An 18,675-nucleotide genomic window follows, 5' to 3' on the forward strand; every position below is an offset into this window, starting at 1 on the left:
TTTCAGCTCTCAAACTAGAGACACGCCAAATGTAATTTAAGTGTAATCATGGGGTATGTATACAAGAATTTACACTTTTATTTTTTTTCCCCACACTCTATCCATAACATTGAGTGATTGAATTAAAAACTCAGTTCACTGATGTTCAATTTCTCACTGGCCGTTTATAAGGAGGCTCCCCTTGGCTTTCAAGTTCTTCACCTGGACTAAAGATTGCAGATGGCTCTGCTGATGTTTATGAAACACCAGTGTATGATTTGGATGCTCTTGGAAGTACCAAGACCCAAACCATCATCAGCTTTTGCCTACACAACAAGATTTTCAAAATGAAACATTCTTTGTTTACTTTTAATAGCAAAAACTGCAATATGTGGGGAAAAAAAATCCTAAAATGCTCAAGTTGAAACTTGCAAGCTTAGCTGATTACTCTGTACCTTCTGCCATTAACATACAATTTAGGGTAAAGCAATTGTATTTGCAAACACAGTCCATGACAGCTTGTATCTTTAAAATTAGTCTTACCATTTTGGATTTATAGATTATTTTTCAGGTACAGAATTTTCAAAGAGAGCAACAAAAACACAAAAAAAAAAAGAAAAGTAGCAAAAATAACTTAAAAATCAACTATTGGGTAATTTGAAAATCTGTTGAATTCATGTTAGTTAATTGAAGTTAATTAAAAATTTTGATAAAGACATTTAGCTGGCAAAGATTATTGTATGTTGTTCTACACTGTATTTCTGAACAGAACTGTTTTCAAATAAAGCTAATGATATTTAAATTAAGAACTTGTAGAAGCAGCAGGGACTTTAGGAAAAACAGCACACTGAATTGTATTTTCCATTTGCTCTTTTAATCACATATTTCAGCAGAGTCCATGCAGTGACAGTGATGTTACCCTGAGAAATTCTTATTAGAATTTAGAAAATCAGCAGTGCTTCAGTCAAAACACTTCAGTCAAAACGAAAATTGAAGTTTTATTTTGCTCACCACAGCAAGAAAGGGTTAGAAAAGCCCCAAGGAAAATACATGTTTATTCATAAATCCAAATTATATTAACTGAAACAATCAAATGGTAGTTTAGAAGCACTAACTTCATGCCAAACTGCTACAATGGTGTTGCACTGCAGATTCATTAGTTGGCACTAGGATTCAAATAATCATATTGAGGGGCCAGCCTTCGTCAATTAAAAATGATGTATGTCCCTTTGTCTGAATTACTGCTTGTTTTAGGCACCATCCATCCATCCAGATGGAAACTTATCCATCTAGCTTTGACAAGAATCTGCAATCTGATTGGTCAGCTTCAGACAGGAATGTTCAATAATTAAATAATAATTAAATGTGTATTGATTGGAATAACCTTGGCTACATTTGTTGCCCTCTGCTGTGCTACGGTTAAAGGTAGGAAAGCCTTCTTATTATTCTTTTGGACATCTTTCACTCCCTGGGAGAGTGTTCGAACATCCTCTGCTACCTACTGCTGTCTTGATAATTGAGATGGGCAAGGCTGCAATTAATGCAGAGTTCTTCATCAGATACTGGAAAGCTGGGATTAAAATTTCTATCCAAATGTTGCTGTCTTTCTACATGTTTATGTGGAGGGAAGGGCAGACAGACTTCCAGGTCTGAGTGTCACAGAACAAGCAGCGACACAAAAACAAATGGAGCATGAAATTAAATTTTAGAACTTGTGCAGTGTTTTCTACCAGAGTGATAGTCAGGTAATGAAACTCCCCAGGTTCAAGATATCAAATGAATTCTACAACCCCACATACTTAGCCCTGGAACTCAGCCAGGTAATGATTAAACCTGCCAAAATAAGATTCAGGAGAATGTATTTAGATTCAACAAACCAGTCAGGGGTTTGAAGACATTTCAGACCTTGAAATGGACTGGAAATACCCTATCCCAAAGCAAAGAAGCTTCATTATTTACCAAAGAGAAAGGAAGGCTGTTTACTGAACAGAGAAAACTTCTGTTTGACACATCAGTGGAGGAGCCCAAAGAGGGCTTTTGGAAAAAAGGAATGGGAACTCATTTCAAAGTTCACACAATTATTTTGAAATTCTGGTTTGCATAAATAAGACTGAGTGGGGACTTCATTTTTTCTTTCAATAAAATAAATAAATAAATAAATAAATAAATAAAATTTCCAAGAGCTTTTACTCATCTCTCACTTTTACAGTCTCTACATTTTCCAGATAGTAAGGATGGTTGCATTTCAGAAACAGAAAGTCTTTAGTGTTTAAGTGATCTTCTGTGAGAATATTCAATAAATCTGGAACTTCTCCATTTTGATCAATTTTAGGTCAGTCTTTTGCAGCTCTAGCTCTGTGATCCAGTCAGGCACCTTTCAATAGACACACAGCTTTCACTCCCTCTTGAACCTCTAATTTATTTTCTTTACTTGTTACTAATGATAAACAGAATCCTTAAAGGCACCTTTATTAAATAAATTTTGAGGCTACTGTAAAAAAGGAAAAAGGACCAGTTTGAGGATAGAACATGGTTTTCTTGAAATAGTCATCTTGTTCATATGAAATTTTCAGGCTTTATTTGTTTAATTCATTTGGACCATTTTTATCTCAAATAGCTGCAATGTCATTCCAGCAGATAGTAAATCAGAACATTTCTCTTGATTCTCTTGTCTGACCACTTTCTTAGTCTGATATTTATTCCTGCAACTGCAGTGATTAAATACACTCATTGCCTAAAATCATGAAACTGAAATTTCATCCTAGTTTGTCATTACTGAAAAGTGTACCAATAAGAAGTATATTTTAAAACTCTGACTTTTTCTCTTTTTGTAGTTTGCAAAACATATCCAGCAAGCTTGCAGTGATGTAAAGAAATGCATAAATAACTTCTGATCTGGATTCCCTCATATGCCATATTTACTGTCACCAGGGGATTTGGTGCCAAAAAAACCTCAGTGAAATTTGTAGCATTTCAACACCACGTAGCATGCATGTCAGTGAAATGAAAGGCCAGTGCATCCAGTGGTGCCACAGCTGAAAACGCCTTCTGTGGCACGCATTTCACTTCTCTGAAAGCCATGCCAAATGTTATAAAATGCTGAAACCCTTTTGTCAGATTTACCAAGCCATCCCCATTCAGAAGTCCCTTCTTGAGAACGGACACAATGAAAAAGCTAAACAAAATGCAGAATTCTATACCAAACACAAGTGGCTAACTGTTGCCACTTCAGTTTCTTTTGTACCTTTCCTGACTTGTTCTACATACTAAGTACACTGGCGCTGCCCCAGATCTCTGAATGGATATACTCCAGACATTGATCTGAAAACCTAAAATTTTACAAGGAAGGTTTCAAAAGAGCAAAATGCTCCAAGTGTTAGAGTTTGCATTTCATTACAAGCTAGTTGAAACGAGGGGTTCAACATCTCCTTGTCAATACTTATGTGAGAAAGCAAGTAAGCCATCTGAAAGATGGACAGTGCTCCCTTAATCTAGTGACAGTCTTTTACTTCTCTGGGTACATGTTCATGTATGCATTTCTGGCAGATGTGCTCAGAAGGGGCTGTCCATAAATGAAACATGGACTTTAGAGTCTGTGCTCTTCAGAGGAGGAGCTGTGATTCCCTGAGCAGTGTCTTTGAGCAAGAGCCTCTGACTTAAAGGATAAGGCTTCTGCAATTAAATTTTTTAAAAGTAATAAAATAAAATTTACAGTGGTGACATGATTCAGAAGTTCACTGGGAAAGGCATAACTCTGCATGCTAGAAAGTGCAAGCAGGTCCACAGGGCATTGCGCAGCCAGACTTTACTGCAAGAATAAACCCAGAGAAAGGAAGGGTGGTATCTCCCAGAGGCACTTTAAAGTAAGATCCTCCGAGCTGCAGATTTGTCCAGGAAGAAGGAGGTTTGGATTGTATCACATCCAAGTATGTTACTGGTTTAATCCCTCACTGTCAGGTCCCCAGCTCTGGCTGACCCTTCCTGGACAAGGTGGTGCTCCTCGCCCCTGCCATGCCCCTCACAGAACAAGGGGGATTCAGCCTCACACTGTAAATCACATCCCCAGGCAGCTCCCTTCGCAGACGTGCCTGAGGAGATAACGGAGCCTGGCAGCTGCCCTGACTTTCAGGAGCTCACCAGCTGACTCCCTGGGTTGCTGCTGCCAAAAGAATTGCATTTGCAGCCATTAGTAGGGGAGGGACCTGGCATGGCAATGCCTGGGTCCTGGCTAGTGGTGCTCTCATTTCAGCCCTTGCTGAAGGCTGAGAGCCGTGATGATGGCAGAGAGACCACTTGTGTAAAGCAGAGGATATTTTGGGTCTTAGCAATTGTAATAGCCAGTTTTCTCAGGGCTGGCTTTTTCTTCCATTCAGCTTCAAGGTTTTGCTTACTTAAAGGGAATATATCCTGTTGTGGTGTTGCTTCAGACAGGAATTCCTTCATTTTGCCTTATCTGTATCCAAGCTATGGGGAAGTGGCAGAAAGGGTCAGTCTGACATTTTTCAACACAAAACCTCTTGTTTTGATGACCTGTTCGCATTCTCCATGGATCCTTTGCCACCAGGACAATCATCTCTGCCATGTTGAGAATGTGGACTCTGTGGAGATTGGCGGGCTTCACAATCGCTTCTGAATTAAGCCTCCTGACACCCTTGCTAAGCACTGTTATCCTGTGTCTCTGGAGGAACATTAAGCCAGAAAGAGATTAAATAACTTCTTCAAGGTCACACATCAAGTGTGTGACAAAGCTGGGGAAACAACATAAATTACTGCAAGTCACCATCCTTTGTCTCCATGAGCTTCCACCTTTTGTTGTTGCTGTTATTATGCATACTGGTTATTACATTCAATAACACTGGCAGTATTACACAGTATTACACAGGCACAGTTTGCAATGAGGAGCAGACACCATCACCCCAAGTATCATGAAGGTGAAAGGATGGTCTTTGTCTTGAAGAGGTTGAGAACCAAAAGCAAGCCTTTCAGCTCCTCACATATCTGGGGATCTCTCAAGGTACAACCTTGAAACTTTCACTGGACAGTCACTCAACGTTTTAAAAATTCAGCTATGTGTATCAAAAAACCCCACTCTTATGTAAGGAATGCAGGGTTCCAGGAACATGAGGGGCACTGAATTTCAGCTTACCCCTTCTTATGTTTTATATTGAAAAGTATCCAAAACAGACAGGATTTTTGCTCATTTCCTGCAAATGGAGCTGAGAGGAAGAGTTACTGATTGCACTGACTGACCTACAAGAAGCACACTCGCGGCGTGCTCAAAATTCAATTCAACAGCATTCCCTATACCAGCCAAGCCTGGCCTAACACCAGGATTACAATGTGTGGTGCTGCCTGGTTCAGGCCTGGCTGATTTTACAGACTGGTCACAGCTTTCTCTTTAGTTATGAAGCAGCTTCCAAACTTTAGACATGAAAGCAATGGGCTGACTCACTGCCAGGTACGTCACTCACAGGACAATAATGTCCAGGAAGTACAAGAATGTGGATTTATTTTTAAACATATTTTTATTTAGCACTTCTTAAATACAACAGCAGTAAGTTTCTGCTTTTTCAATTCTTCCTTTTTCCTGAGCTACAGACTAAGTGATCAGACAATAAGTAACTCCAGGCACTGAATTTACAGGGAAATTGTTACACTTTTTAGGTGGTTAAAGTCATTAACTCATACTTTATTACAGCAGCTGAGGCATGCAATAATCAGCCCCAAAAGTACTGGTCTTTGGGTCTTAATGCTCAATTAATTTTCTGGAATCCACATCAAGAAACACAGGAATGAAACCACAATAAGAAGAAGCAAGGGAAGAGTTATTGTTTCCTTTATTCTTTAATTTCAGTCTTGGTTTATCAGAATTATAAATACTTCAACCAAAACCCATGCTGGTCAAGCCTCGCTGCCAGTCCAAATTGTTCTACTATTTCTGTTGACTCAAACAGGATTAATTGCAGAGGGCAGCCATGTGGGTCAGACCGAAAGTCAATCTACTCCAGCATGAGCCTCCAGAAGTGCCCAGCAGTGGATGCCCAGGAAACCCCACACAGACAGAAAGTGGTGCTTTCTCTGGGATATTCCCAGTGTTTGGCTTTCTCTGTGAATGAGAGATGGTTTTGTTCTATCTAATATCCCTCATTAGACTTTTATTCCATGAATCTATCAAATCCTTTTTTGAACAGGTCTATAATAATATTATCCACAGCATCCTGTGGCATGAAGACATATGAAGTAACCTTTCAGGATACTTATCAAAAGATGAGTCCTTCATTTGTTCCGGATTTGGCAATTGCCATTTTTCTTTGACATCATGACTTTCCCCTACCCAGCTGTGTATTACTGGGGCATAGCTGAGAAAAATGATGTTGTAGTCATACAGCCTCCAAAGGGCAATAGCGTTCCTTCCCGAAAAGTAAAAAATGCTGTTTTCAGGGTAAGAGTTATAAACACTTTGCAAAACACTTTGCAAAAGAAATAAAACAAAGGGCACCCAAGCATTTTGCACAGGCCTACAGAAGGTTTTATGCCTGAAACACTTAACAGAAATCCTTTACTGACAAGCAACACTTCAAAGCAGTGCAGGCATGAAATTTCTGGACAAGGCTCAGCCTCCTTTACCAGAACAGCTGTAGAGGAATGTTATCCATGCAAGCTCAGGAAACAAATATGCAACTCTATATTCATGATCTAAGTGCAGTACTCATGAATTTTCCTACTGCTTGCAAGCCCAAAGTGTGCCTTTCTGATTGTCTAGTCTGATCACATGTCTATGAATCTTAAAACTGTACTACTGCCACCAAGCCCACAATTTCTTTTGGAGATAAAAATACATATGCTAATTGAGAATTTAAGAACACTCTTGGGTGCCAGCAACCTGCAGTTGAGAGAGACAATATTCTATGCTTTAAAAAAAATTAGATTAAAAAATGTAAAATAAAAATTATTAAAACAAATGGAAAATCAAGAAAGTCAACAGCGTCAAATGTCATCGTACAGTGGGAAGTGAATAAGGCAGGAAACAGGACATGATAATATCTATAAGGAAAAAAAAAGATTAATGACAAAAAATATTTAAGCATAATTAAAATCAAAGAGTTCCTAACAATGGTTTTAGTGCAGAGGGCAGGAGTACTGAAACATTTCTGGCCTTTTGGTTGGGAGAAAGACAGATTTATATATATGATAAAATACTTTGCATACCATTATAACCATTTTGAAAGAGGATGCTAAGCAGCAGATTCCAAATGAAGATTTAACAACAACAAAATCAGACTATTCCCATGTATGGATTTTAAAAGAGCCAGACAAGGATCTCTTTAGTATTCTTCATCATTTCCAGTAAGTTTTGAAACACCCAGTAACTGCAGAGGAATAAAGGCAGCTGAGTTTGTGACAATACATTAGAAGTGTAAGCAGACATCCTGAGCAATTACACTCCCAGCAGCCTGCTAGCAAAGGCAGTGGAGCAGCTACTCCTGGTTTCTATTAATAACAGTTTTAAATGGTAATAAAAGAAATGCCAATGAACATCCATTTATGAAAAATACATTTTGCCAAGTTAACCTGGAAACATTTTCACAGGATTACACATTTGGGTCACATTTTACACATTCATAGGTTGCTTAATATCAGCACCTGAGACAGACAGCATGAGGACACGGCCTCTCCTGGGGAAAACTGTGCACACTGGAGGAACACACTGTGGGAGCAGGGACCGGGAGCAACATGCAGAGGGACAAGGGGCTCCTCAAACCCTGTTCTGTCAGTCACAGGGATGTGTCAGTGGCCTAAAAAAGCTGCTTAAGGATCATTAATAAAGCAAACCATTAGAGTCTGAGGCAGAGGAAAGGTCTGTCTAGCATAGTACCAGGTCCCCATGTGTCTATCCCAAGCTGGGCATGGTCCTCAATTCAACTTAGTGAAGGGTATTGAGGGAAATCAATATTAAGACAGTATTTGCAAATATGGTATCAGTTGCTCTAAGGTTTTTGCTCCTTTTAGTTCAGCACACACAGCTGATATTTGTACATGGTTAACAGATACTGATTAAACCTACAAAGTCTCCTTTTAACCAGCTGCAAGAAAATGTTAGTTTGTGTATGCCACAGTGAACAGCAAGGAACGCTATTTAATGAGATCAAGTCTAAGCATTTTCTTAAAAATTAATTTAGCAATTACAGTGCCAAATAAATATATATACCATTTTTTACACTGTGTGCATGAAATGTGAATAAACTGTGTTTATGTTGTAAAATTGAAAACTTGCCTTTCATTTTCTACCCACTAGCAGATGACCAGTTTTAGCAAATCATTCACTTAATACGTTCTAAAACATTCATTTGCTGTATTTATTCAAACCCTTGTTCAACATTAGTTTTCTAATAAAATACAGTCTTTTAAGTCTGGTTTTAAAATAAAATTATTAAATAAAATTAATAAAATAAAATAAATTTATTTCTCTAAAATGTGAAAAGACTTTCATATTTGTAGTGAAGTAACCCATGGATAAACCTTCACCGTTTCCTTTCTTTCAGAAAGATTCATATTCTTTATGACATAATTATATATGAAAGAAGGAAAATTAAATTTCAGGTGGCCAGTCTTATAAAAGTCTGCTGCAATAAAGCAGGTCTTTTTTTAGCAAGTACTTGCATTTTCTAAATGACACTAGTGAAGCAAGTATTTCTCCTCCTTTTGTCCCTCGATGTTTTTACATCCATATTACAGAATAATGAGGATTTTGGACTGTTTAAGATGTGCAGAAGGAATGTGTGTGAGAGTCATTGGGCAGGGTTTGTCAGGAACAAGGACAGGAGATTTAAGATGCAAGGCAACGCAACCTCAGCTGTTGATACCCATTGAGGAAGTACTATCCTAAGAAAATGCAGGGCAATGAATCTATCAGCTGCTTCTGACACTCAGTTCCTCCCTCCATTTCCTGCTCACTCCCGCTCTGCTGACCTCCAAATCCCCTTGTTTCCTATCTTGCTGATTTCTTTTTCAGCATCCTCAGCACGGTTATCTCCAAGCATTCTGCTGCTGGCCCTCCTTCCTTATTTTCTTTGTGATGTTTCTTAGAGACCAGTTCTCAGTGAGAGCCTAATAACTATTCTGTGAAGTGTGAGGCAGCAAAGGGTGAATGACTAACATATTAAAAATTTTATTTAAAAATCATTAAAAACATACATACATGTTGGACTGATTCCTGCAAATTCCCAAAGATAAGATTATCTTGACAAGCATTTAGAATGAACTTTGTGGGAACAGCATTTTAGCAAAAACTGAAGAAACTGTGCTTAAATATGGCTGAATTTATTTATTCAGCTCTTCTAGTAGTTAAAATAGCTACTGGAAAAGTTTGGATTCTGGAAGCTTTTATAAAGTCAGATCTTATTCCATGGATATTTTGAATGAGTAAAAATGAAACTAGCTAAAATGCTTTACATGTTAAAAACTTACATTTTAAAACTTGGCCATTTTAAAGGCAAAAACAACTTAGAAATTAAATACCTGCTGAAATCTTCAGCCAATCTAAAACAAAGCTTAAATAGGACACTGCTCAGCTACAAAACAAAATAAACTAAATGTATGCCTGGCACTAACTACAAACGCACTCTGTCACTCTGTGTTGCTTAAATACAAAAGAATTCTGCAGATTTAAAAAGGACACAATTTGACATCGTTTACTGCCATAGCAACTGGTACCTAAACCTCATACAAATGGAAGAGATCAGCTGAACTATTTAGTTCTTTTCATTTGAACAGTCGCTGTCAGTTTCCCTCATTGCAAGGACTCGATTGGGCTGGGATGTCTCCCATTTTTATGCTTCTTAAACAGCAGCATAGTGATACACTGCTCCAAATGGGGCATATGTGCTTAGAAAGCCCTGAAATGCCCAGCAGGAGTGTGAAATGATGCCTGCTTTGCAGTATTCTGGCACTGACAGTGCAAGATAGAAATATTACTTTATTTTCCTAGGAGGATTTTGAGACTATTTAACAGATAATTTTATTCCACCCTCTGGATAGTGCTTAATGAACACCCCCCCCCAAAAAAAACATCATATGCAGCCCACGTCCATCCATCATCAGTGTCCAAGGAAACCTGTCTGTCCCCAAGTCTGGGTTACAAACATCCCATGCTTCTACATCCTCCTTCTTCCCCCACACCAAAGCCCAGGGAAATACTTTGCAGTGTGCCTGGATTGCAAATATGGGTTCTGGGACACAGCACATCCCAGACGTGATGGACTGACAGGGGAGCTTCCTTTCAGCAACCCCTACACTTGGACATCCAGACAAATGTTGTGGCTGGGAAGTAGAAGAAAAGCTGCTTCTTGAAAAGGTGTCTCAAACTTTTCTTGACCTTTCCTATAAATGGAAAGATAAACTGATCACAGCTCAAGCTGTGGCTGGAGCAATGCATGTGTTTTTCAGACTCATAGTGTCAGTAAGTATTCAATCAGACTGATGCACCATTTTTGCCCTTTTTTACCACATGTTCGGTTTAGCGAAATGTCATTAACTTACTCTGAATTTTAAGAAAGATTGCTGTGAGGAAATAAGACATGCTACCCTTGCACCTGCTAATATGGGATCCAGTCTCTGAAGAGGGAAAATACCAAAAAAATGAGGGAGAAAAGTGCAAGAACTTTCTATTTCACCAGGATGTTTTCTTTTTCTCTGAAAGATTGGTACTTTAAGATTCTCTTCAGATTTCCCCACTATTAAATATTTCTAGTCCCATTTCTGTCCTTTTAGTGTCCTTTTAGCACCTGAGTGGTAAGACTGTGGTGCAGCTGTATCCACAAATTCACTCCCTGTCATATGAAAAAGCACAGCCTCTTCTCAGCTCTAAACTTCTTATTACCTTTCATGAAGTGTCCTAGCTACCTTGCCTGGTGCAGTCAGCCTTTCATACACAGTAGACACATTCCCTGCTGTCTCCTTGCAGAGTTCAATACAGGACAAGACATTTTGCAGCACCAAGAGCTGCCCAGAAGCACAAAGAGCTGACTGCAGTTCTGAGGTGCCCCCAGTGCTGCTGCAATTTCTCTTCAAGAAGAGATGTCTCTAAACTTTCCTCCAGGTCCACTTTCCCAACAGTGACTAGTCCTTTGTATGCATATGTTAGCCAGAAAACAGTTCAGCAGTGCAGCAGAAAGAAATTCAGCTTCTCCCCTGAAGAAGAGAAAAGGCTCTGCAGTGCTCTGCAGAACCCTGGGCCAAGCCTCTGAAACAGCCATTTCCAGGCTCTCAGAGTACTGACAGCAATTCAGGGTTCCCACAGAATATTCCCAAATATCTTCACTCACACGGAGAAAAGCATCTGATAAATGGGTATTTTCCAAATTTTTTTTTTTCTGAGAGTCCACTACTCTTCTGTCTAGATTGTACCAACAAGATTTTAACCTGTTTGAACATTGGACTATGCCATGTGGCATCAGAGTCACTAGAATCAGGGATTATCATCTATCTGTGGCTGAAAATCAGGAGTATGTGAATTACTTAAGGAATTTTTTACAAGTTTTTTACTTTGGGTTTAATTAGAACTCCAAAACTCTACCTTTGTGACCAATGGCATTGGTAATTTGATTTAAACCTGGGCCATAAAGATATATAATCCAAGGGTTTTTTTAATGGAATCAGATAAATTTGAAAGAGAGTTTTACCTGGCTTTTACTTTGATTATGAAAAACACTAATGGAAAAAGTTGGACTTTTCTTGTTCCCTGGCTGATTGTCAATTGTTCTTTTTAAACATAAGATAATTTCCAAAAATAAGGTGTTTCTCCAATGACTGACAATAGCAAGGGAGTGAAACAAATTCAGCTTGCTGTCACTCTCTGGCAGTTGTTTGTCGTGTATGCTGGCCAGTCACATTGAATATCAACTATCAAAAGTTCATTTGTGGACAAATTCTGGATTTTGAACTGCAGACTAAGTGTCCTTTGTTCCTGTGTCTCATGCTATAAGGAGTTCAGCAGTACTTAAAATCAGGTTTGCATAGAAAGTAGAAGAATGTCAATAAAAATCTTTGTACATTTTTTTCTTATCATAAAAAAAAGTCTTTCTTAGTTTGATTCAGAAGGAGCTATCTTCACAAATCCACCAGTTCCTGTTTCTGGGAAACCCCTATTTACTAAGTGCCAGTCAGGTGAACTTCTACCGACATTAAGCAAGATTCCAGAATTTTTCTCAGGTTGGTCCGTAACTTTAAACTCAGGATGTCCTCATGGACAGAGATCTTCTGGATGCTACTCTCTGTCACAGAGTCTTCGTAGAAATTGCCTCTCCTCACTGTGGAAAGAGTATGAGGAGCTACTATGCTAAGAATGTACTGAATGTAACTCTTGATTCCTGTGGCTGTAATTTCATGTCTGGAAAGGATGGAGTCATTAGCATGTGACCAGCCAGCTCTCCAGAGGCTATTGTCAAATGCTCTGGGAAACACAGCTTGGCAACCCTGTAATCTCCAATAAATCCCAAATTCCCAGTTTTCTCAAAGAGCCTAATTCCAGAGCACAGCAAAGAGCTATGAGAATTTTTTTTTAATTTTTGTATTTATGGGTATTTCCATATTTTGTTATTATTTTTGTTTATGCAGTCATGCAGTACTATGGAACCAATGTTGTTTAGCTCATGCTGGCTATGGCTGCTGATGGTTCTTAATTAATGCGGTCAAGGAGTCAGTCCCTAGAGTTCTTCAGTGAGGGCCTGTCTCCTGTTTTCTCTGTCTTCACTTATCATCAATGTGTATTCTACTTTATTTTACTCTTAAATAGAGAGCCAAGCACAAGCCTACCTGCAGTGTAGTCACAGCAGGTACAGTTCTGCCAGGAGGGCCTTTGTTGGTTCTAAGACTGCCCATAAGGGCTCAGGCCATCATCTGGGACTAGGACCAGGGAGACAAATCAGAGATGTCTTCCCAGCTGGGTCTCAGGTGGGCAGCAGCACCCCTGTGAGGAGGCTCCTGCCTGATCGCCGCTGCCGTGAGGAGGGTGTGGGACCACCATTGCTGCGATGGTAGTGCCCCAGAGCTGGCAACATGGGCATATGAAACGTGGACTATGAAAGTGCTTCCTGTGACTAAGATGTGTAGAAAGCCTTGTGCAGGGAGCAAGGTGAAGGAAGATGCAAACTGTCATCCAGTCTCAGTAAATTTGAGAAAAGTCTGCAGACATATAGGAGGATGTTTGAGGGACCAACACTAGCTGCTTGCCCTTCTTTTAGACTTTTCCCAAGCATACACTTTCAGCAGACAAATAGCCTACATGGGCCTCTGGCTGAACCCAGTATGGCCACTCACTCCCCCAGGAGGGGATGCCAGCTGTGGGAAGACCTGCTGGGCAGCCCTCTGGTGCTCCATGTCCCTGTCTTCTGCAGCCCATCATCCTGCAGATCCTTGTGTTCCCTGTCTGCTTGGGTTTCATTTGAAAGGATCTCAGCTTTGGAGAGGCATGGCACACCCGCCCATGTCCTTCCAGCATGGTGCCAGGACACAGAGAGGGACTTTCCAGGAGTGTCTGTGAAGCACACCACAAAAAAGCTGCAGTATAGACACAGCTGTGGAAGCTGTGCAAATGATGTCAATAAGAGAAAGATCAGATCCTTGTTGCTAAAATTACTTGCTTTCAGTTAATGTCAAACATATTGTCAAAGCATCTTACACAATTTCAATTATGCACTAAAAGAATCTGCATTGTGAAGTTAAAGTTTAATTATATGATCATTTACTCTGAGGAATGTTTGTGGTTTAATCACTGTTTATGTTTATTATCTTTTGGTTTACATTTTTCCCCAGATTAATAGATCATAAGATACACTGCATCAAGATTTCACATTAAGGCAAGATTCTAGTTTAACATTATGTGGTAACTCTTTAAAAACCAAATTGTCAACCTCGTGCCACTGAAAAAACTGTCTGTTCCAAATTCATGTCCCTGGAGAAGATAGAATGTCCTCATGGTGAGGTGGCCTGTCAAATCACTAAACAGGGACTGGGGGCTGACTCTCCTGCTGGTGCAATGCTAATGACTCCATGCAGCTGTGCCAACAGGGATTTTGGCCTTCCAAAAAACTGCTCACAGGATGTTCATTATTTGATCATATGGAACATGCACATGCTGTGGACATGTAATGTCCTTCAAATAATCCACCTCAGAAAAATTACTCTGGGAGGCTGGATACACACAGAAAGGATGAATAAGGAAACTAAAGTGTATGTTAACCCTATGAATGTGGTCCCAAGCGGCTGCAGGACCCCGCAGTGTAGCCAGTAATTTCCATCACAAACCAGCCATGTAATTACAGTCTAACTGCAGAACTAATGCTAATCTCACAGCAGTTCAGTTGTGCTCTGAGCCCTGATCATGTTGTCAGATACCAGGTGCCTTCCCAGACTATCCAAAGGTCAGCCCTGACCTATAAATGTTGGAGCACATATGGAAGGTACTTGCACACTCTGGCATTCATGCATAAAGAAGGGGTAGTCAGCAGGAATTGGATCGCCAGATAGGAGAGTCCTGCATTATCAGATCAAGATTCAGTTTATACAAATTTATCAATAATGTCAGTAGCAATGATATCATTGTAGTAACTGCAGAAAAAAAATTGAAATCATCATGTAAAATCTGCATAGTCACAATACTTCACAATATCCAAATGATGAGAAAATATTATAAAAGAGAGGAAGAGAATGAAGACATTTCTTTCATTCCTTCCTACCTAGCTTATTTGTGAAAGACTTGATTTCAGATTCCACTGCAGATAGGACAAAATCTCCTCAAGATACATTCAGATTATGTGGACACCAGATTTCTCTTGAAGAAAATATGTCTCATACAGTAGAGAAGAAAAATGCTGTGCAGTCAGGGAAAATATATTAACATAAAATAATACACATACTGTACTGTACTGGAATACAATACATATTACAACAAAGATGAATATGCATATATGTTCATTAATATGCATGACCAGAAAAGGACACACACGAGTCTCTTCTTCTGTACTTTACCCTGTCCCATACAAACAAAAACATATGTGCAGTTTTCTTGGGCTTTAGTTCAGAGTGTGCATTTGTAAGAGCTGCAGAATCTTGTCATATTAGAAATAGTAATAATAATGTCAGAGTTTGTCCACATTCTTCAGATAAGTTACATGCTCGAACAATGTGCAGAGGGCTGTCATGTCTGCTACTACCTTAGCAAAATCCACATGGCTTGCTCAAATCTATACAGTCAATTCATATTTCCTTTTTTTAATTAAATGACAGATGTGCCCAGTATAAACCATGAATGTGTGTGGAGACTGTTAAACCACTCATAAATGCAGACATTTCTGCAGCCACTGAATCACTTGCAAATAAATTCTGATTTCATTCTAATGCATTCTGCATACTGAACGTTCCAGCAAATATTTTCTGTGACAAACTCTCAGCTGATGGGTGCTACTCAGAATTCACTGAGCACAGCTAGTAACCCAGTGTGTAGCCTTCGCTTTGATTGGATGAGAAGGAAGACTTTGTCAACAAGAAAATAAGGAAAAATGATTAATTCATTTCCCATATGAATTTTAAGGCATTCAGAAACATTCATACTAAAATTCATGAGACTTTGGGGATTTATTCATACCAGGAAACTTGTTTCAACTCATTTTTATAGAGACAGACTTAGTGAATCACAGACCAGTGACCAGCTCAATTCTTTCAGAATTTTTTAGTAAAAATCTTTTCCTCCATTGTTTATTTTTTGTATTTGATGAGACCTATATATATGTGTGTGTGTGTGTGTGTGTGTATGTGTATTCATGAGAACATGAGAAATACATTTCTATGTAAATAAATAGGACTAGGAAAAATCATGTCATGGATAGGAAATACCATAATGGTCGTGTCCTTAGAAATTTATAAGGGAGATGATGCTTTTGTGACCAACATTGCAGTCTTTCCAGGTACTCTTCCCCCTGAGCTTTCCTAAATGGAAAGCTGAACTTACAGGAGAATGAATCAGACCAAACTTTAGCCATTCAAAATTTAGGCACCAGTTAGGCTGGTCAGCTGGATGGTCCTTTGCACCCAAGCAGAATGGCCCTTCCACAATGCAAGTCAGCCCAGCAGTCCCAGAAAGGGACAAAACACTATCTGGATTATTTATCTCCATCTATGGGGAGATGGGACTGTGGAGGAAACTTAGGCAAATAGCTTAGTGAGAAACTTGAGTTTCATGCACTTCAACATAAGTCAGATGAATCTCAGCCTTTTGTCTGAACTTGGGAAAATAACCAAGTAAAGTAAGGAAGTCATAAGAGATTCAATCGGGGTTTTTATTACACTCTACAAAGCTTCATATAAATGCTGGCTAAGGCATTTCTCTATACAGAACAATAACATGAACTGACATTGCTGGCTGCAATTTTTTTCTCCTTTCATTCTGCAGAGGCTAAACATGGAAAACAAGTCACTGGGAGGGAGGGAAGCGTGAAAAATGTGTCTCTGTCTGCAACTGCAACCTTTTGCTTATTAATTCTCAAAGGACTCAAAGCAGAATCTCATGGAAGTTTAAAATCTGACAAAGCTTAAAAACAAAAAGGCAAGTCTTAAAATTTTTAAGGTACTACATCATAATCTTAAGATTAGCCATTTTTTAGAATGTCAGTTAAGATGAAAGAGCCTGAGAAAGAATAAAATACTTGGTCTTTTTTAATTATTCTTTTTCCTAGTCATCATTCCTGTGTTTCTCTTTATTTTGCATACAGAAAATCCATTTCTCTCAATGTAACTTACAGATAAATTGCAGGCGATTAAACCTTTCCACAGCTTTTTGCATGGAATATGGAATAATTTTGGAATGGATTGTTATCCTAACCTATCACACCATCTTTATCTCCTATTAGACAGGAGAAAGATGCGTCACATCACACATCTATTACTCAAATCAATCAGAGTATCATTCTACTACAAATACCTCTGTAACTGCAGAAAAAGACCACTGGGGTTGCAAAGTACAAAACAGAGATGCTAAAAAGTCCCCAAATTAAGGACACCACTGGGACTTTGTTACACATCAGATCCAAAGAGCAATTTAAAATTCCCATGCTGTGCGCAGAACTACCTGGATGCAGGCAACAGGAAACCAAGACATAGCAATGTTTCCTCTGTAGCTTATGCAATCAAGTCAAGACTACATATAATTTATTTTATTTTTTTTTTTTTTTGGGATGCACTTGGGACTTAAAATTCAGAGTTTACTCTAGACAGTAGGTAGCTACCCGTGCACAGTGGGGAAGGAACTCTCATCACCATAATTTATGATGAGAAAACAAGAGAATAGGTGAAGTACATGACCAGGAGGAAATACAAGCTTACTTAACTCTGAAACAGGTGACCAGGAGACTCTGCTGACCTCTGGGAGGTTCAGCTGGAGATGGAAGGGGAAAGTTACACCCTTGTGTTTGGAAAGCCCACTGCACTCTGAGCATGGAAGTACCATGCCACCAAAAAGTCTAGTGAGAAGCGGCTTCAGGCAGGCGTGGCCCCTCCAGGGAGCTGGGTGACATTTAGGGAACCTCTCCACTCATTTGTCTGGGTCAAGGTGTGAGAAACGAGACAGTTCACTCATGGAGAGGCACTTGGCCTGTCTAACCTGCTGTCCTGCCTCCAGCAGCAAGGCAGTGGCCATCAGCTGATGCCTGGGGAGGATGCTGTACAGCCATGCTTGCTCTGTTCCTGCCCCACCTTGTGATGTAATTGCTGCTGTCTTTGTGTCTGATGGCCCTTGATGGCTTTTCCTTCTGTGGCCTCCCCTCCTTACATCATGAACAAAGCCAGTCTCCAGGGGTATTTGCGTGCCTAAAGGAGCAGCAGGTCCAGAGCGAGGGGCCAGCCAGCAGCAGAGTGGGACAGGCTTTCTGAAGGGCTCCAGGTGCCTCGGCTCTACTCCAGCCTGACAGAGGTGCTGAAAAAAGCTAGACTCAGTCTGGCCTCAGGACTTCAATGTTCCTTTTATTGCTGAAGCAATAGCATAAAACATCTGAACAACAGTTTCAGAATGCAATCTAACACATTGTTTTGTTTGCATCTTTTTAAAATGAATTTACTAAGTTATAAAGGCATTCTGTGAGTTATGTTGGCTTTCATGTGCACTGGAATATGGTGTTTGAATAAGAAAATTCAGAATAATAGTCTGCTTTGTTAGATACCATGGTCACACAGTTAATATAGTGTTATCTTATGATCAGAGAGAGGACATTTCCAGAGCAGACAATACTCTGGGTTTTTTCTATTAATCTCCTTAACTCTTAGCTATGGCATGGATGTTAGAGATGAAGCAGAGATGTTCCCTCAACATGCTCTTTAGACATTCCATGGGGGTTCGGAAGATCCTCTCTTAGCAGCCACCTTCACAGGACAGCAGTATTTGACTTGGTCCCTCTCATCACCCCTTCAGGAGCTCAAAGCAGATGGTACAGCTACCCCAGGAAAAGCTGGATTTTTCAAAAGACTTCAGCTCCCATGAAAGCTGAGAGCATTTAAAGTTTCATCACCTCATTTAGCTGCCTACATGGGAACTGGTGGGTGCTGAACTCTTTGGAAACGCCTGTCCTGTGAAACGAGCCTCCAAGCATTTTACATCACAGCTGACAGTGTCAGTGTCAACTTCTACATGTTGAATAAGTAAGGTCCTGA

The sequence above is a fragment of the Poecile atricapillus genome, chromosome Z (assembly GCF_030490865.1).
Source record: "Poecile atricapillus isolate bPoeAtr1 chromosome Z, bPoeAtr1.hap1, whole genome shotgun sequence".
In the NCBI taxonomy this organism is placed as follows: domain Eukaryota; kingdom Metazoa; phylum Chordata; class Aves; order Passeriformes; family Paridae; genus Poecile; species Poecile atricapillus.